Below are 21477 nucleotides of genomic sequence, written 5' to 3'. Positions count from 1 at the left end.
TCTAGGTTGTTATGAAAGTATCTGTGGCATGAATACGTATTATTTTGTGAAGCAGGTCGCCAGCTTGATGTATAACTTTTAAAGAGGTAGACATATGGTGTGTGGGCCCAGAGAGGATCTCTTGCTCTGGGCCCTGCAAATGTGAGGCCGGGGCTGTTCCTCGGTTGCACCCCTCTCTTCCGTATACCATTTCTGGGAGGCAGAGTATTCAGTTTGCCTGTCTCCCTCTTATACCTAAGAAGAAAATCAGCTCATCCTTCATTTTTAAGAGGTACTCCCAGGGGTGAAAACATTTGAGCTAAACCATTATTTCCCAAGTTAACCGAACTGGGCCAGAGGACCAACACTTTGGAGTAAACAACTGTGTCAGAGCAAACAAGTCAGTCATCTCCTGCACAAGTTCGAAGGTAATGAAAATTCCTGCTTGCTCTTGGGGTGGCCACTGTTGATCTAGAAACAGAGAAGGGAGGCCAGACTTCTCACTGCAGCTGGGAAGCAGCCCTGACTTTTTTTTTTTTTTTTTTTTTTTTAACTCTAAGGGAAGATACATGTGGAAGGCACCTGTTGGCTGGAGCTCAAAGCATTTCCCTTTTTCTGTCCCTAGAGATTGCTCAGGATAACAAGCCCGGTGAAGCTATCTAAACGGGCACTAGCCCTGTGCTACTTATGGAAGGGAAGGGGAATAAAATATCTGGCAAACCCTGGAAATTAGGACAGGTTTGACAGTAGTCTGATGCCCTGAGTATGCAGAGAAGGCTACAGGCAGGCCTCCTGCTCACATTTCTTACAATCCCAGAGTGTCCCGAAACCCTTCAGAAAAGCACCTAGGTTATTGATACTCACGGTGAAGAGGGACAACGCAGGGAATCAGGCCCAGGGAGAAGGAGGAGTGAGCAGTGGGTGCGGGCACAGCGGTCAGGCCGAGCTGAGCCGTTGGCCTCAGGATGGCAGTAAAGATCAAGCCCGAGAAAGACTGGCTCCTGAGGACGCAGCTGGGAGAGGAGCCAGAACCCAGGGGACGTGGGGCACTTGCCCAACTCCCAACAGTGAACACCTCCTTAAATTCCGTGCCTTAGGCACCCTGTTTGCCCGCCCTTGCCTAGCAGGTGTTTCTGAGACCCTACGCTGACCACACACCCCTGGATTTCCCAGGTGTGCCCTGTCCTGCGAGAGGAAAAGGCACGGCTGCCGCAGAGAAGCAGTCCTCTGACAGCCAGCGGCTCCTGGAGCCTAAAGCAGGCCTCCCTCTCAGGAGGAGCACTCATCGGGCCACAGCCTTGTGGGACTCAAGTCTGCTTTCCCAAACTGACCTCATCCCTACTTTCAGCTGCCTGCCCGGCACTCCGTCTGCTCTTCTCTTCCCAGGGGATGTGATCCCAGCCCCAGAAACAGCCAGTGTGTACCTCAAGTGGTGGGTGACCTGAGCACAGTGAACACAGGGGCAGACCGTCCGTGCCTTCCAACCCGCAGTGCTACTCCGGCTTCTTTGCCCTCGACACTATGGGGTCTCCTCACATAGACACTCCTAGGACACGGAGATGGCCTGTGGCATCTCCTGGGGGCTTGGCATGGTCAAAGAACCTGTGTATCAGAAAGACTGTTTGGAGGCACCTTGGTGGCTCAGTCAGTTAAGCGTCCGACTTCGGCTCAGGTCATGATCTCACAGCTTGTGAGTTTGAGCCCCACGTCGGGCTCTGTGCTGACAGCTCAGGGCCCGGAGCCTCTGCAGATTCTGTGTCTTTCTCTCTCTCTGCCCCTCCCCCGCTCACACTCTGTCTTTCTCTGTCTCTCAAAAATAAATAAACATTTAAAAAATTTTTAAAAAAAAAAAAAAAAGAAAGATTTTCAACTAAAACCTGACGAAGCCTGGGGTATAGGGTTCCACGGAGTCATTATCTGGCTCTCACAGACCTCCTCACTGACATCTTCCCAGAAGACAGACCCAGGAAGACTCCAGTGTCTTTGGACTATGAAGGAAGCTACATGCTATTCTACAACGTGGAGAATTTCACCCCCGTCTCCACCTTCTCAGCCACATGTACTGAGGAAAACTTTCCTTTGTTCTGGTTGCCTTCAAAAGGCACCAGTATCAAAAAAAAAAAAAAAAAAAAAAAAAAAAAAAGGCACCAGTATCACCCTCTGCTCCTAGAAGGAAGCCACTTCTGAGCATCTCCCTTCCAGAGAAGCCCAGGGTGTGGGTCACAAGCATCGGGGAGCTGCCCTATCAGCCATCTTTGCTGTTGCCAGGAGGACATGAGATTTCTACTGCTTATGGGACAATTTGTGTCACTGACAGCAAAGCAGAAATAAAATGAGCAGGACACCCCTAACCACGCAGCTTCCTCTATTTTTCTGTGGTAGTCAGACTTCTCAGAGCCCATTCTTTTCTTCTACCTTCATCTTCACGAAATGCCATGTAAAATTCCACTTTGATCTCTCAAATAAAACCCAACTGACCTGCTTTAAAAATTCTCTTCCAAACAGTGGCAAGGAGAGTAGGTGAAGATAATTGTGTAGCCACAGAAAAACCTTTATAACAAAGGCATTATCAATAACCATGTTTAATGCATACCTGCTATTTTCATAGCAAGATGTGATGTGGTGGAGGGCAAAAACTATGACTGCGTCCCATATAGTGTCTTAAGTCTATTCCAGACAGACCGAACCACATGAGTATACCACCAGCTAATAAAGATTTTTCTTTCTAAGTTTCAAAATATGTACAGCTGATATGTTCGGTGTGGCTTTTTTTAAGGACTGGCAAAATGAGAGGCACTGTCCGCTCTGGTCTAGATGGTGCTTTCATTTCCATTTATAGGAATAAGGTGGGCATTATAGACCCTCGAGACAAAGGCTGATCAAAATGCATTAAATGCAACATCCACGCTGTTCCCTGTCCCCTGCCTGAGGGTGGGATTCTTCCATTACCTGCACGGTCCCTGGTCCCAAAACTAGGCAGCTCACTGGGATTGGGGGTGGAGGACAAAGGGGGGCAGCCCATACCTGTCAGGAGGGGAGCTGGTCTGCCTCCACTTATCACTTTCCTCAGAACAGAGATTGTCCTCCCATGGTGACTCTGTCAAACTCTCACACCGCATTGGGACCTGACGAGCTATGAGTGTCGATTTAAAATATAAGGCATGTGTGAGGTCTAAACAAAGAACTATTTTAACAGGAAATTTGTGAGACGTTGTTTCTCTTTTTTTTATGGCAACTATCAGCCTATCTTCTGGGAAGGGCATTGAGCTCTTGGAGTTCCATGTTCAATCGCAATGGATAAGCACCATAACATGATGCTTAAACAACATAGACTCTGAAGCCTGACTGGACCGACTGGATTCAAATCCTGGCTCGGCCATTTGCTGGCTATGATATTTTGGATACGTCACAAGCTCTCTGTGCCTCACCTGTATGGAACTAATGACAGTCTCGCCTCAGAGGGCTATTAGAGGTTTGCATGAGCTACCATTTATACAATTCTAAGCATATAGTCAGTACTATAAAAGAGTTTGTAAAATTAATATATAATTACAAGTCTATTCATATTATATGCCTCCCACAATAAGATTAAAATCATTTCTTGGTAGTGTTAGGAGGGCTCAGGCCCCATAGGGGATTTCCTAAGGGTCTCCCATAACAGAAGTTCAAAGACATAATGTCAGCCTCACAGAGCTGAACAAAGTCACAGAGTTAAAACAACACCTGATGTAGACCTTCATCTCAGAAAAAGCTACGCAAAAATTACCCTCACAGAAGCCCTGTACAAATTGAATTACTCCCTGAAACTACTATAAACAGTAATTATTTTAACAGAAGGAATTTAAATTAGTTGTACTTTGAGGTGGGTTTTACAGATATCCCTGTATTGATTTGGACATGAACACAAGTGGGTATTTTTTTAACTAATTTATGGAGATGAAATTCACACGATTGTTTTTTAATCTTTAAATTTTTTTTTTTCAACGTTTTTAATTTATTTTTGGGACAGAGAGAGACAGAGCATGAACGGGGGAGGGGCAGAGAGAGAGGGAGACACAGAATCGGAAACAGGCTCCAGGCTCCGAGCCATCAGCCCAGAGCCTGACGCGGGGCTCGAACTCACGGAGCGCGAGATCGTGACCTGGCTGAAGTCGGACGCTTAACCGACTGCGCCACCCAGGCGCCCCTGTTTTTTAATCTTTAAACCACCTCATTGAGAAAATTGCTGGAAACAGTATCTCAAGCTTTCACTTGCTTGCAAAGCTATTCCCAATCTGCCCAACATGAGCCCTCCAGGCAAGATTTCACCACCTCACTGGGTAAATGAGAATGACCATCCTTGTACTATAAATATAGTAATTCATACTGTGTGAATTGTATGTTTACTATGCAGTTATTACCATGTTGTGAAACTGTAATTGGCAGATTTTTACAAGACCCTTCCTTGTGTATTGAGACTTATTTGAGTGAATCATCTCAGAAGACCTAAGTAGGAAGCGCTTAAAGATGACCATCAGTATTGCCAGACAGCTCAGCTGTGAACTAGGTGTGCCCTTATTACTAACTTGTACTAAAAGAGAATGAGAAGCTTCTAGAGGTTCCTCAAGGTTGGGTTTTAATGGAGCTAGAGTTTGTCCTTACATGGAACCAGATGCATTTGTTGGACCAGCTTCCCTGGACTAGGAAACAAGATGGCGACCACAGTGACCACATGGCTAAGTTCAGACAGAGGAACTGGGAGGAGAGGAAGCCAAACCAGATGCCTGCAAAGTGATTCTAAGGCCTTTAAGAATTAACATGACATTATTTTAAGTGCAGAGAACTTTGGGCTACGTACAAATCTCAGATATTTTCACAGAATTTATTTACAATAAGAAACCAGACATGGGTGGCTTGTTTTTATGTTGTATTATCAGACATTATTTTCTTTATATAGTACCTTGTTTTTTTACAAAAAATTTTGTTCATATTAACTCCTTCAGCTCTATTAAGGGAGTTTTGTCCATGCTTCCCTTGGAGTGAAAGGGGTGCATGTTCCCTAGGGCCCTGAACAGTAGGGAAGGAGGAATAAAAAATGAGAGAAATTAAAGAAAAGACAAAAACTGAGGAAGGAATCTGCTTATCATGTCCCCTAAGGGTCTCCCTCTAGCCATCCTCCTGGTTCAAACCTCTGATCCAGGGGCCTAATCCCCAACTCTCAGGAAACAGTCTTCTCTCTGCCTCCTGCGATCCCTTCCTATTCAAAATCCATCTCATAACCAAGACCTTTCCAGTTGTGCCTTGTTTGTTCAGTCCCTCTCAGTCCTCCCATACATCTTTCTTCCTTCTTATATCTTCAAACATTTTTTAGAGCTGCAGTTTGCCTCTACATTTGTGTTTTCTCTGTGTTGTTTTTGTAAGTATTCTGTGCCACATAAATAATTTTTACACTGTCCTATTAGATTTGAAGTTCTTTGAAGATGAATAGCTTCTATCTCCTTTGTAAGTCTCTGCCACATCATTTATATTAAAAAGTTTTCAAAAGTAAAATATCTTATTGTTCTTTTTAAAAATGCATCACTGGGGTGCCTGGGTGGCTCAGTCCATTGGGCGTCCAACTCTTGATTTCAGCTCAGGCCATGATCTCAGAGTTCGTGGGATCAAGCTCCTTGCAGGGCTCTGCGCTGACAGCACACGGACTGCTTGGGATTCTCTCTCTCTTTCTCTCTCTCTCTCTCTCTGCTCCTCCCCTGCTCGCACTCTCTGTCTCAAAATAAATAAATTAACTTTTAAAAATAAATAAATAAAATAAAAATTCGCCACTCTTGGGTACCTAAGTGGCTCAGATGGTTAAGTGGCTCAGATGGTTAAATGTTGAACTCTTGATTTCAGCTCAGGTCATGACCTCAGGTTTTGTACTGAGTGTGGAGCCTGCTTTAGATTCTCTCTCTCCCTCTCTCTCTGTCCCTCTCCCGTGGGTGCGCGTGCACCTCCCTCTCTCTTTCTCTATTAAAAAAATGTCACTCTAAGAAAAACCCAAACAGAACAGAAAAGAAGAAAATTCATAATTCCAACTCAAAGAGATACTAATCTTTTAACAATTCAGAATACATTCCCTTGGGGGCACCTGGGTGGCTCAGTCAGTTAAGCATCTGACTTCAGCTCTGGTCATGATCTCCCAGTTCATGATTTCGGGCCCCACGTCGGGTACTGTGCTGACACCTCTGAGCCTGGAGCCTGCTTTGGATTCTGTGTCTCTCTCTTGCTCTGCCTCTCTCCCACTCAGGCTCTGTCTCTGTCTCTCTCTCTCTCAAGAATAAATAAACATTAAAAATAAATTTAAAAAAAAGAATACATTCTCTTGGTCTTTGCATGTACAAAAGTTGACAGAAAAGGGGTCTTGCTTCATATTCTATTTTATGACTTTCTTCTTTCATTTTTATGTTGCTACACAGACCTACCTCAATCTTCAGAATAACCATATAATATTCCAAGGCACAGATGTTTCATAATATTATTGATCTATTAATAGATACTTAGATTACTCCAAATGGACTTTTAGGTTATAAGAAAGCTGTGAAGGATGACTCCCTTGTTTTAAGCTTAAGTTTCTGGGTAGATAGATAGATGGCAATAATGCCAATTAAGATATAGAATACCAGAAAAGCAGGTCTTGAGTAGACAAATTGCTTCTTTTTCCAGACTATCTTCTCTTTACAATATTATAACCATTAAAATCGCAAACCAACATCAATACATTACTGTTACCTAATTCTCGTGCTCCATTCAAGCTTCACTAATTGTCCCAATATCATCATTTATAGCAAAGGGCCTCAAGCCAGGATCGTGCATAGCATTTAGTTACTGTGTGTCTCCAACTTGCTTCAGTCTGAAATTGTTCTCCATTCATTCCTGGTCTTTCACAGACTCAAAACTTTTGAAGATTATAGGCTAGCTGTTTCCTGGAAAGTTACTTATTTTGGGTGTGCCTGATGTGTCCTCAAGATTAGATTTAGATTATGCATTTTTGCCAGGGATATCATAAAAGAGATGCTTTGTGCTCTTGATTACATTCTATCACAAGTGCTTAAAGCCCATTCGTCCCATTACTTGTGACGTTAATCTTGATCACTTGAATAGGTGCTCTGTGCCAGACTTCTCCATCGTAAATTTACCCTCTTTTTCCTTCTTAATCATCAAATATTTGTTGGGAGGTATTTTGAAGTGATATAAATCATTCCTCACTCAACTTTCACCCACCATGCATTTCATGAGGGTTCTTGACTGAATTATTTTTATTATTTTGGTTGCCAAAGTGATTTTCTAATTCTATCATTATTTTACATTCATTAGTTGGCATTCCATGATAAAGGAGAGCTTTTCCCTCTCCCTCTTTATTATTCATTGACTTATTTCAGCATAGACTCACTGATTTCCATTTTATTAAATGGATTATGATCTGCAATTATTATTATTTATCTTGATGCTCAAATTATTTCAGATTTGGCAGGTGGGAGCCCCATCACACTGGCTTCTATGTTCTTTTGACATATCTCCATTATTCTTCTAGAACTCCTTAATTTCTGATGCAAAAACATATTCCAGACTCATCTTATACTTTCCCTGCCCTAGCCCTTAAATCAGTCACTTCTCTAAAGAGCCTAGGTTTCCTTTGGTGGAGAATGTTATTTAGAAGTCAAGATCTGGGTAGTAAGTATGCTTATTGCTATTGGGATGTTACTCCTCCCAGAGGTGCTCTGAGGCTAGAAGCTCGGGAGATCTATATTTCTGTATCTATTGATACATGTGAAAACTGTAAGTCTACACAGTTACCTTCAATTCTATTCCAATACCACAAGATTCATTCATTTTAGTTACCTTCCTCTCCATATCATAATTGCCTTTTCTGGTAGAGAAATACCTATCTTTCATTATTCTCAGTGTGTTTATTTATTTTATCAAGCCCCATGTGTAACCAATCTTCTGTTGTTACCATCATAGCCCTGTACAGATGCCCTCATCATCTCACCCACTCTGGGCCCACCCTTACCCCTTCCCCTTGCATAGAGGGCCCTCCTCTCTCAACTAAGTCCCTAACAATCCTGTTGGGCCCTCACCACTCCAATCCATTGATGCGCCTCACCACATTTGGGCTCCTATGTCTATGACAGGTCTCTGAAACTCCCACTCCCCACTGATGAATACTTTGTTTGGCATAAGCTAATGGCTTTATACTAAATTATTCAAAAGTACTGAAAGGAGAGAGGGGAAAAGTTCCATGGCAACTAAATGGACTGTGGAATCTTAGACAAGAACAGAGCCATTATTGGGAAAGTGGTAAAATTTGAATAAGATATATAAATTAATTAACAGTAATATATCAATGTTATTTTCCTGGTTTTGATGATCATGTACGATGTTAACATTAGGAAAATCTGGGTGAAAGATAAATGGGGAACTCTCCATACTGTTTTTTTGCAATTTTTATGTAAGTATAAAATTATCTCAAAATAGAAAAAAAAAGTTTTAACTATTGCATTCTCTTTAGGCAAGATTCAAATAATGTAGAAGTATTCAAACTAAAAAAATGAGGAAGAAAATAATAAAGAAATAGTACCAATTTTACACAAACCCTCTCAGGAAACAGAAGAGGCAGAACACATCTCCCTTCATTATCCTGATATAAAAACCAGAAAAAGATATTACCAAAAACTCTGAGATAATATGCTTATGAATCTAACCATGACAATTCCTTTTTTTTTTTTTTTTGTAGTTTTATGGTTTTATTAACACAAATACGACATGCACATAAGCTGTCTGTTCATTTACTTTGCTGCACAGCCTGGCAATGGGACCAATGGCCAACAGGGCTGCTCTTTCCACCATGGCTTCGTGGTTCTTGGAGGAGACATTGTGAGCAATCTGCACAGTAAGATTTGTTGCACGTCAGCGGCACCTCAAGCTCCTTGAGGTTATGGACTAGAAACTTCCAGAAACCACTGGGCAGCATGTGCTTTGTTTTCACGTTGCTCCTGTAACCAACGTTGGGCATCAAGATCTGGCCCTTGAATCTTCTGCACACTCTATTGTCAATGCCTCTGGGTTTCCGCTGGTTGTGCTTCATTTTGACCTATCAGTCTGGTGCCAGATGAATTTCTTGGTCTTATTTTTAAGAATCTTGGGCTTCACCAGAGTTCTGAAGGCAGCCATGATGCCTTCAAGAACGAGGCAGAGATGGTGTCAAAGAGTCCTGGAAGGAGGCTGTCCTGCTCAGGGCTTGAACATTGTTGCAGAGAGTCTTCCAAACACCAGCTACGGAGCAAGCTGGGAATGGAATGGGTACCTCTGCCAAGCTTGTTTTCCGTCTCATCTCCAAAGCTGGCAGAATACCAACCACTCTCCAGACACGATCGTGGGAGGTCTAAACATGACAATTCTTAATAAAATTTTGGCAAATCAAATCCAGGGAAAAAACATATATATTTATCCAAGCAGAATCGATCCCTGGAATGCAAAGTTGGTTCAACATTCAAAGAAATCAATAGTGTCAAGTCACCATATCAGTAAACTAAAAAAGGAAAAAACATAGAGTTATCTCAATAGATTTTTTAAAAAAGCATTTGCCAAGGGGCGCCAGGGTGGCTCAGTCGGTTAGGCATCTGACTTTGGATCAGGTCATGATCTCACAGTTTGTGGGTTCAAGCCCCACATCAAGCTCTGCTGTGACAGCTCAGAGCCTGGAGCCTGCTTTGGATTCTTTCTCCCTCTCCCTCTCTGCCCCTCCTCCACTTATGTGCATGCATGCATGCACACGCATTCTCTCTCTCTCTCTCTCTCTCTCTCTCAAAAATAAATAAACTTCCCACACACACACACCAAAAAAAAAAAAAAAAGAAAAAAAAAAGCATTTGCCAAAATCCAGAACCTTTTCATAATAAAAATACTCGGGTAAGTAGGAATAGAAGATGACTTTCTCAAGCTGATAGAGGACATCAAACTTAATGGTGAAAAAAATACTTTTCCTTTAAAATTAGGAACTCAGCAAAATGTCTGTTCTCACTGAATCAGTGCTCTTTAATAGTACAATAGGCAAAATAAAGAAATAAAAGACATATACTTTAGAAAAAAACAAGAATATTATCATCCATGTAGAAAATCCCAAAGAATCTATAAAACAATGAATAAAATAAGTGAGTTTAGTAAAGTCAGAATACAAGGTCAATATACAAAAAGCATATTTCAAGATACTAACAGTAAACAATCAGAAATTAAAATTTAAAAAATAACATTTACAATAGCATCGGAAAACCATGAAATTCTTAGGAATAAGTCTAAGAAAAAATGTAATACCTATTGCTGAAAACTGTAAAATATTGCTGAGAAAAATTAAAGAAGACCTAAAAAAAAAAGAGAGAGAGAGAGATATACTATGTTCATGAATCAAAAGACTCAATATTGTTAAAATGTCAATTCTCCCTAAATTAACCTAAAAATTCAAAGAAACCCCAATCAAAATCCCCGCCTTGCTTATTTTTTTTTAAGAAATTGACAAGCTGATCCTAAGATTTATGTGGAAATGCAAAGAATGTAGTCAAAACTATTTTGAAAAAGAACAAAATTGGAGGACTCACATTATTGCATTTTAAATCTCTTATGAGACTATATTAATCAAGACAGTGTGGTTTTGGCATATGGACAGACACATAGATCAAGGAAACAGAATAGAGAGTTCAACATGACTCACACATATTGGTCAATTGATTATGGACAAGGATGACAGAGTAGTTCACTAGAGAAAAGATAGTCTTCAGCAAATGACAATGCTGTAACAATTGGACAGACATGTACAAAAAATGAACTTTGACCCTTACCTTTACCATACATAAAAACTAACTCAGTAGGTAAATCTATAGAGATAGAAAGTCTAGACCTAAGAGTGTGGGAGGAGAAATATGAAGTCACACTACTAATGAGTAATGACATTTCTTTTTGTTTTGATAAAAATGTTTAAAATCAGATTATACTGATGACTGCAACTCTAAATATACAAACAAACATTGAATTGTACACTTTGAATGGATTAAATGAGTGGTATGTGAATTATATCTGTTTAAAAAGCTTTTAAAAATGAACACAAAATGAATCATAGACCTAAATGTAAGAGCTAAAACTATAAAGTTCTAAGAGAAAATACAGAAAAAAAAATCTGTCATATTGGGTTAGGCAAATAATTTTTTTAAAAAATTTTTTAATGTTTTATTTATTTTGAGAGAGAGAGAGAGAGAGACAGAGTACAAGTGGGGAGGGGCAGAGAGAGAGGGAGACACAGACTCCAAAGTAGTCTCCAGCCTCTGAGGGATCAGTACAGAGCCCAACATGGGATTTGAACTCACAGACTGTGAGATGGTGACCTGAGCCAGAGTCAACACCTAACTGAGCCACCCAGGCACCCCTAGGCAAATAATTCTTAAATAAGACACAAAAAGGACAAACTACATACAAAAAAAAAAAAAAAAAAAGAATAAATTACACTTCACCAAATGAAAAACCTTTGCTGTTCAAAAGACAACATTCAGAAAAACGGAAAAACAAGTACAGACTGGGAGAAAATATTTGCAAAAACACATTTCTAATAAAGAACTTATATCCAGAGACTCCTCGGTGGCTCAGATGGTTAAGCCTCTGGCCCTTGGTTTCAGCTCAGTTCATGATCTCATGGTTCATGATCTCACGGTTCGAGCCCTGCATCTGCACACACACACCCCCCCCCCCCCCCGCCACTTGTCTCTCTCTCTCTCTCTCTCTCTCTCTCTCTCTCTCAAAATAAATAAACTTTAAAAAAAACTCATATCCAGAATATATTAAGAACTCTTACGGTTCCATATTAGGAAGATAACTCAGTTTTTTAATAAATGAAAGATTTGAAGCACTTCACTGAAAATAATATACACATGGCAAATAAGCACATGAAAGGTGTTTGATATTATTAGTCATTAGAAAGATGCAAATTAAAACCATAATGAGATAACACTACATACCTACTAGAATGACTCATCCAAACAACTGGTAATAAATAAAGCTGATGAAGATGTGGGGCACTGTGGGAATGCAAAATGGTACAGTGACTCTGAAAAATAGTTTGCCACTTTCTTATAAAATTAATCATACATTTAATATATGACCCAACAATCTCACTCTTAGGTATTTACCCAAGAGAAAACTTGTATCTACACAATGACTTGTACAAAAATGTTTACAGCACCTTTATTTGTAATTCGCAAAAGCAGAAAACAAGCCACATTGGTGAATGGATAAACTATCATACAATGGAATACTAATCAGTATAAAAAAGAACTAACTACATGGCCAAATCTCAAATCATTAAGCTACTGAAAGAAGCCAGGCATAACAAGCTACCTGCATACTGTATGATCCCATTTATTGCCATTTTTAAAAAATAAGATTGATGGTCACTCAGGGCAGGGAGTAAGGGCAGGAGATTGACTGCAAGGAGGCAGAAGAGAACTTTCAAGGGTGATGGAAATGTTCCATATCTTGATTGGGATGGCGGTTACATGACTGTATAGATTTGCCAAAACTCATGTGACCACACAGTTTGAAAAGAGTGTTTTTACATATATATGTATAATTACTTGGTAATTATATATAAATTTGACTTCAGTAAAGCTGATTTTATTTTCTTTATAATTCTTTTTTTTTTTAATCCAAGTTAGTTAACATACAGTGTGATAACGATTTCAGGAGTAGAATTTAGTGATTCATCCCTTACATAGAACACTCAGTGCTCATCCCAACAAGTACCCTCCTTAATGCCCATCACCCATTTAGCCCAACCCCGCACCTAACACCCCTCCAACAACCCTCAGTTTGTTCTCTTTATTTAAGAGTCTCTTATAGTTTGTCTCCCTCTCGCTTTTTATCTCATTTTTCCTTTCTTTCCCCTTATGTTCACCTGTTTTGTTTCTTAAATTCCACATATGAGTGAAATCATATGATATTTGTCTTTCTCTGACTAATTTCGCTTAGCATAGTACCCTCTACTTCCTTCCACGTTGTTGCAAATGGCAAGATGTCATTCTTTTTGATTGCCGAGTAATATTCCATTGTCTATATATATGCCACATCTTCTTTATCCATTCATCAGTTGATGGACATTTGGGCTCTTTCCATAATTTGGCTATTGTTGATAGCTCTGCTATAAACATTGGCTTGCATGTGTCCCTTTGAATCAGCATTTTTGTGTCCTTTGGACAAATACCTAGCAGTGAGTAAAACTGACTTTAAAGAAAATACCAAAGAAAATTGGGGGGAGAAAAGCAATGCATTCTCTTTAGGAAAAATTCAAATAATATCGAAGTATACTCAGTAAAATAATGAAAATCCCCACTCTGCCTTCTTCAATCCCATTTGCGTTCTTTCTGATAATTTACCCATGCTCTTTCCTTTGTAAAAAGAATCTACATGTGATGCTATGTCATGTATTGTTTTGTAACCTGCCTCGTTGGAATCACTTTTCACTGTGGACATCCTCCTGTTATTCATCAATACATAAAAATCTCTATCGTCTCCCACCTCAGCACATCTCACTGTGAAGGATAGAGTGGGCTTTCCAGAAATGTCGTTGACCTTCTCCGCTTGCCATGAGTCAACTGGCCAGAGAGGGTCGGTCTGACCGTCAAGAGGAACAGATTTACCCCAGCAGCTGTCAGCCTCCAGAGGACACTGTGTTCTTTGGACCCGTTACCAAACCAGCCAGGTCAGTTTCTCCTCCTATTTCAAAGCAAATTTTCTCTCATTCTCCTTGAATTGCCACAACATTTGGCCTGTAATCATGCTACAGAGGTGGGGGAAGTGTGGCCTAGAGAAATACCTTTCTATAAATACAGAACAATTGTTCACACATTATCATTTCTATTTATCTATTTATTTTAATCAGTATGCTTGCAGCCTGAACTATTCAATTGATCCTCGAGAGACTTGTTCAAGGTCACACAGGCCCCGGCAGTGACGGGAAGGAAGAGCGTGGGGTGACTGTGTTGTTTTCAGCCAGCAACAGGCTGTGCCAGTCACTGCCATCCCTACCAAGCCCGGAGCAGAATGCCAGAAGCACGGAGTTCAGCGCTGACATTTGGAAGAAATGGTTGGATTCTGGAAAGTTATATGACAGCTCCAGCAGCATTTTCCCTACTCACCCCTGGAAAGAGCGTCTGAGTGCTCTAGATACCTCAAGATCTCCTTCACAGCTTCAGGGAACCAGCATCTCCAACTGCTGCCTTTCAATACCCTGACACCCCTTGAATGGCCACCTCTGTCAAGTGCATGACAACTTCAAACTACACTGACCACAGAAGGGGTCTCAAGCCACACAAGGAATTCACAAGCCTTCGCAAGCCGCGCTTCTCCAACTCGCTATTCTACGAACTGGAGCCAGCAGGGAGTAACTTAATAGAGATAACGGCAGCTATGCCATTGTTGATTAAAAGGAATGGTTTGGGGTGCTATGACTAGGTCATTTCCAAGGTTCCTTTCCATTCTAAAGCTCTCTGTTATGTTCCTAATCAAGGCAGCAGTGCTGCGGTCAAGAGCACACATTTCGGCATCAGACAGACTTGGTTTCAGACCCTGGTTCTGCCACCTACCAGCTAAATGACATTGGGCAAGTTACTTGACCTTGCTCAACTCCACCTTCTGTCATGTTCGCTGGGCAGGGCTTAGCATCGCACCCAGCTTAGCGGAAATGCTCGGTGCCGTGGCTATTACGATCTCTATTACATAGTAAGAGCTTCATCTTTCTGGGAGTACACACAGAAAGTTTTTCTAGTTCCAAGGATCCTTTCTTCTAAAACTATCCTGAGTAGAATAAAGGAGGATGTGATCATCTGAAGGAAAGGACTGGTCAGTTTATTTTTTGACTTTAGGAGATCTGAGTGGCAGCCATAAGGAGCAGTTGTCAGAGGTAATCACTGAATATAAGTGAGGGAGAAGTTCAGGGACTGCTCAAGATCACAAAGCTAACTAATTTGCCAATCCATTCTTAGCCTCAAATTTCTCCTGTGTCCCAGATAAGCATCTCATTTGAGGCACCACACAGCCTAACTCTAGCCCTGCTCTGAGAAAACATTGGCATTAGACGTATCCCTTACAGTGTCTGTGTTGTATCAATATTAAGCTATCATTTATTAAGCACTTACGATTTGCCTGCACTGTGGTCTAATCGTTGTTCATTCAGTCCTTAAAACACCCTGTGTGTATCACTTCCCTATTTTATGGACGGAGAAACTTAGGCACAGAGAGGTTAGTCACCTTGCCCAAGGTCACACAGCCAGTAACTGATAGAGTCACAGTTCCACAGTGAATTGATGCTGTGGGTCTGAGGGGTTAGAATGTGTGATTTACAGGGTCCCTGTCAGCTCTAAATTACAGCTAAATGGCCCTTAGGATTCCAAGACACTCTGAGGCAACCACCAATGCAAGGTTGTCCCCCTAAAACTCTGCCTCCTTGTGCTTCTGTGTGGTGGCAGGAATGGACCCACATCAAAGCAGGAGCTGAAGGGGTGCTTGGGTGGCTCAGTCGGTTGAGCGTCAGACTTCAGCTCAGGTCGCGATCTCACAGTTTGTGAGTTCGAGCCCAGCATCGGGCTCTGTGCTGACAGCTCGGAGCCTGGAGCCCGCTTGGGATTCTGTGTCTCCCCCTCTCTCTCTGCCCCTCCCCCACTCACACGCGTGCTTGCGCCCTCTCTCTCTCTCTCTCTCAAAATAAATAAACATCAAAAAAAAGTTTTAACTAAACTAATTTAATTTACTTTTAAAGAAGCAAGAGCTGGAGAGGGAGAACCAGCTCCAGCTCTTGGCAGAAGACTCTTAGCCTGACCTTCTCAAACTGGAAGGGAAAGGTCATTCCATTGGACTTTGCTGCATTCAACGGCAAGAGGCTTTCTTCCCAGAATATTCTCCAAAGAAATGACGTGTGACTTATAGCATGATTCGGAGGAAGCTGGGAAGGCTGAGAGCAGAGGACTGAGCCTGGTAGGGAAGCCCTGTGGGTTTGGATGGAAAGAACAGCAACAGAAAGGTCTAGAGTTGCCAGGCACAAAACTTAAGTTCTGCCCGATGTTCCTGGGCCCGGTTTTTGTGTGCAAGGAGAAGCAGAAGGGAGACTCTGATGAACGCTAATAACTAGTAATTATAAGGAGCTAAAAGGCCAGCATAAGGGAGCAGTTTTTAGGGTACAGTGTCTGGAATCCAATACACCTGGATTTTATTCCCTGTTAGTTTTCTTATTAGCTGGGTTGCTTTTGTTTGGCATGTCGCTTACCCTTTCTGGGCCTCGTGTCCTGACCTGTAAGGTGGAATAATAAATAGGATCCTTGTGAAGATTCCCGTAGAGCATGAAACCCAAGGCCCCGGGCATGGTAAGGGCTCAATAAATGTCTGCTAGCGTTAACTGTGTTCCTAAATAAACAATATTCTTTGTAGCATTTGCTCCAAAGACTCAGTAAACCTTCTCAGCTGACTTCTGTGGGTTCTGTGGGCTAGTTTGGCAAACAATTCAGAGCTGTCTCTAAGTTGCCCTTCTCAATCCTGGGGAAATTGCTTTCCACCCGCTTTTATAAGTGATACGTCGACATTTTTATTCTTCAAAATGTTGTCATACACTCATCCATTGCTGGTGGGGAAGCAAAATCGTACAGCCGCTTTGGAACACGGTTTGGCAGTTTTTGATACAGTTAAACATACACATACCGTGAGACTCAGTGATCCCACTTGTAGGTATACATCCAAGAGAAACGAAAACTGATGTTTGCACAAAAACCTGTTTGCAGATGCTTATGGCAGCTCTATTCATAAACTGGAAACAACCCAAATGTCCTTCAGTTGGTAAAAGGATAAACAAACTAGTGCATCTTTCAGTGAAATACTACCTAGCAGTCAAAAATATGGGCCGGTGACCTATGCACGAATGAGTCCCAAATGCAAAGCGAAAGAAGCTAGAGCCGACAGGCTACATAATGTATGATGTGATTTCTGTGACATTCTAGAACAGGCAAAATTATAGAAAACAGGTCAGTGGTGGTTTTCAAGGTCTAAGGGGCTGATCAGGAAGGGGCACAGGAGAATTTTAGGGGGTGATGGAATTATTCTATATATTGATTGTGGTGCTAGGTTGCATGACTATACCCATTGTCAAAACTGACAGAAATATATGCTAAAAAGGGCAAATTATACTTTATGTAAATTATACCTCAATTAAAAGAAAATCAGGTGCACCTGGGTGGCTCAGTCGGCTAAGTGTCCGACCCTTGGTTCCGGCTCAGGTCATGATCTCACAGTTCGCAAGATCGAGCCCCTTGTCAGGCTCTGTACTGACAGAGCTTGGGATTCTCTCTCTCCTCTCTCTGCCTCTCCCCTGCTCGTGCACGCACTTTCTCTCTCTCAAAAATAAATGAACTTTAAAAAAAAAAGAAAATATTGGTGCACACATATTCTCATTTTATTCCCACATCCTCATCACCTGGGCCAAGTTCTCTCATTTTTGCTGAAGGAAGGTGAGGCTTATGTAGGGAAGTGGAACCAGGACCCCAGGGCTCCTTCTTTGGAACTGCTTCCATTCTGACTCGATCAGACATCTCAGTGCTGTAGCCCCTGTATGTCTCTCTCTCATCCTCCCTTTCCTATGAATGTCTAATGTTTTAAGCCATCCACTTAAATAACGCCAATAATTAATCAATGAATTTGTTAATTAAAAGTTTGGCAGTGGGTATCTGAATTCCACAAAGCTTCAGAAAATCGTATTTCTTCCAAGGTCTCTAATTTTGTCACGGGGAAGAGACCCAGGACACCCTTTGGAGGACCCACAGGCCCTGGGGCATGCACGTTCCCCTGAAGTAAAAGGAACCCGGGGCTTATAGGCAAATACTCTTGCTATGGTAAGCGGCAAGCGAGCAGCAGGATCAAAGCTGCAGAATCTGTCACACTGAAACACTGACTTCCAAACTACCTCTTGGAATACATTTTTGCCTTTTGGAGCGTGTCACAATGGAGACTGATTAAATTATTTAAAATAGGTTATTGTCCCATTCAACCTCAAACCTCTCCATTAAAAACCTGTGATTTTTGTTTGTTTGCTCTTTGTAACTTGGGCTTTCATTACATGATGGAACAAATAATATATGTAAAATCGTTTCATTATATTAAAATTTCTCCTAGAGGATATAAACCCTGAAATCATGATATATGAAAATTGTGAAATAACGAAAATGGTGAAGTCCTGAATATCGCTAATAGCAGCCAAAATGATCAACGAAACGAATTCCAATCAACGAAAGAGCTTCCGATGTCAACGAGGAGGCTAACCCTGGCGCGAAGGAACAAAACACCCCCTGCTGGCTCTTTCTTTTAAAAGCTATGAACCAATGCCTCTGGTTTCTTGACAAAGGAATCAAATTAGTTCAAGGACTACAAGTAAAGTATAGGCTAAACACAGACTGGCCCTCGACATAATCTCCTCCTCTCCATCTTGACCCCTAAGTCCTCTGAATTGTTGAACGCATTCTGAAAAGAATTCAGAGCCAGACATTATTAGCAGGGACCGGCCTGCCCCAAGCACACTGTGTGGAGTGGAGACCCAAACAGTCTCTTCGTTGTCCATCAACCCAGGGATGTTTAGGTCAGGTAGGGAAGCTCTACGCAGCCCCAAGGCTGGTAATACAGATAGTACAATCTTCGTGATTTTTTTTCTCAGACACTTCCAAGAGTGCATTAACATTTATCCATGTAGTCTATAAAGTATGATTGGGTTGAAATAAATTATTACAAGCTTCAGTTCCCATACTATTTGTTGTACCCCCCCCACCACTCACCAGCTACGGTGCTGGGTGCTGTGGATATGCGTAGGAACAAAATGGGCATGGTCCCTGACCTCATAAAGTTTATGGTCTAGTGGAGTGAGAGTCCATAAATAAGTCAACAAACACCAAATCAAAACAGATAGGGGATTGTCTTAGTCCATTCGTGCTGCTATAACAAAATACCACAGACTAGATGGTTTATAACAACAAGACGTTTATTGTTCCCCATTCTGGAGGCTGAAAGTTCAAGGAACTGAATAGTCTAGTCTACAGGGAAGAAATGTATGGGAGGAATACTCTGGCCTTTCTACTCCCTCTTTTATTCCCCCTGGGAGGAGGAATGACTCATGGGCTTGCAGATTGAGAGGAGAAACTGGCTGCCTGGTTCAGCCCAGTCTCCTAAATCCAGTTTTTCAGAATCCAGGAAGACTTCCTAAAGGAGGTGTTGGCTAAGCCCCAAAGGATGAGAAGAAAAGGAGGGTGAGTGGTAGTAGTTTAGGGGAGGCAACCCTCAGGGCAGAAGGGGCAGTATGTGGAAATCCCTGGATGCAGAAAAAAAACATGGCCCTTGAGGGAACAGGCAAGACATTCTGCATGGCTGGATTTGTAAAGGGTGAGAGAACAGGAGCTAAAAGATGAGGCTGGCAAAGGAGCCAGATCACAAAGGGACTTAGGTGCTAAACTATGGAGTCTAAGTTTATCCTGAGGTCATGGAGAGGGATAGAAAGGTTTAACAGAAAGAGTAAAGATACTTCATTTCTGATAAATCCATCTGGGCTGCGGAGTGGGGAATAGGCAAGAAAAGGACTGGAGATTCCAGCCCTCTCTGAAATTGTAAGAAGAGGAATCAAGTGTCCTTTGCAGTGTTAGAAACCTTTGTCTTGACCTTCCAGATCCAGTTGTCCTGGGCCCCGGGTCTGAACTCCTTTCAGAGGGCCCTCTTCACACAGCCCCCATCCCAGCTCTGATAACCACTCATGCTCTCTCCCCTACAGGTCTGGGGTAGGCACCCCAGGGGTTCCGTGCAATTCCTTGTGGTTTCTTTACACCCTGCCCACATATTTGTAAACAACCTTGTTATTAAAAGCTCCTTGAACATCCTAATTTGAGTGTGCCAGCTGGTTCCTGCTGAGCCCCTCAAGGTTATACCCTTTCCCCTAAATAAGGAGAAAGCAAGCGTAAGTGACTCGGGAAAAGGATGGGACAGTCTTCCTAAGGATAATGGCTTGAGAAGTTTGCTGTTTAGGAAAGATAACAGACCTTCCGAGATAGCAGTTGTCTTTTAATAGCCGTTTGAATGAGAATGATGCCGCTCACTTAAAAAGAAGAGAAAAATCATCGGAAATCCCACCTCCCGGAAACAAATGCTATTAAATGTTTGCTGGCTATCCTTCTACACATTTCTCCACAGATATATACTCCTACAGATAGGTTCAATTTTGAGTGAGTCATACTCCAAATGCTGTATCAAACCTACTTTTTCTCACTCATCCATAAGCCTCCAGTTCTGAGTTGCCCGTGGAATAATCCAAGTAGATGTGTCCAGAAACAAATTGAAAATAACAATCTAAAGTTGAAGAGACTCAGTCTTGGGGTCACCATCAGAGAGATGACCGTGAAAAGCCGCAGGAGGCGGAGGATCCCATGAGGCAGAGGGTAGGAGGGGAAGAGGGAGAGCCACCAGAGCCACTGTAGAGCCGCTGAAACTCAAACAACAGAGTGGGAGGAGTCAGAGGAGGCAGATAAGGAGGTTTGAGGAGGGGGGTAGTTCTTGGCCTTTGAGAAAGAGGAGTGGTGGATTTAGCAATACAGGGTAGCCGGTGGCCTGGATAAGAGTGATTTTAGCCAAGTGATGGAGTGGAAGCCACACTGTGGAAGAGCTCAGGAGAAAATGAAGGTAGTCTGCCCTCCCCACTGGCTGACCCCCTCGTCCCTCATCAGAGCTTCTCAGACTCTGCTGTGCAGATGAATCACCTGGGACTACTGTCATACTGCAGATCTGATTCAGTGGGTCTGGGGTGTATTTCTAGTAAGTGCCAAGGTAATGTGGCTTTGGCTGCACATTGGAATCACCTGGAGAGCTTTAAAAAAATACCGTTACCTGCTTCTTGCCCCCAGAGGTTCTGACTTAATTGGTTTGGGGTACAGCCTGAGCATCAGAATTTTTAATAGCCCCAGAGTGACTTTAACTTGTAGCCAGTGCTGTCCTATAATGCTTTGCACATAACTGGCACCAAATAATTGTTTGTTCTAGTTTCTAATATGAGTTAGCCCTTGTTTCTAATATCCAGCTAATTAACTCACCCAGAACTACCTTCCCTGTCTCCCTTACAGCCCCTCAGCTCTTACAAAGATCTGCTTTGGTCTGTATTCCCCCACTAGATGTGAAAGGAAGACTAGGAGACCAAAATATTTAGAAAAGATGAGTTTAATTGCAAAGATATTAAGACTTCATTAGGATTGAATCACTAAGTAAAAAACTACAACAGATATTTAAAGGAAAAATGTAAAGGGAAGATTACCATGTTGACATCTTTTAAGCAGTGATGATATGCTCACATGGGGAGATATGTCACATATCTCCAAATTTCTGGATTCAAAGGTTAGTGATAAAATGGTTTTCATTAGGGGATCAGTAACTTAAGGGAAA

At 41.9% G+C, this 21477-nt stretch overlaps 1 protein-coding gene and 1 non-coding gene across 2 annotated transcripts in view; both read right to left on the bottom strand.

Moving 5' to 3' along the window:
• CHURC1 (churchill domain containing 1) overlaps nucleotides 1–21477 on the bottom strand; it is a 417546-nt gene that overhangs the window by 231395 nt on the left and 164674 nt on the right. The gene's annotated exons all lie outside the window — the stretch shown is intronic.
• LOC132676744 (small nucleolar RNA SNORA7) lies at nucleotides 9241–9380 on the bottom strand. Its single transcript, XR_009609096.1, has one exon. It is a non-coding gene; the product is annotated as a small nucleolar RNA SNORA7 (small nucleolar RNA).

Source organism: Panthera onca, chromosome B3 (assembly GCF_046562875.1).
Source record: "Panthera onca isolate mPanOnc1 chromosome B3, mPanOnc1 haplotype 2, whole genome shotgun sequence".
NCBI lineage: Eukaryota > Metazoa > Chordata > Mammalia > Carnivora > Felidae > Panthera > Panthera onca.
This window is presented reverse-complemented; position numbering and strand designations above follow the sequence as displayed.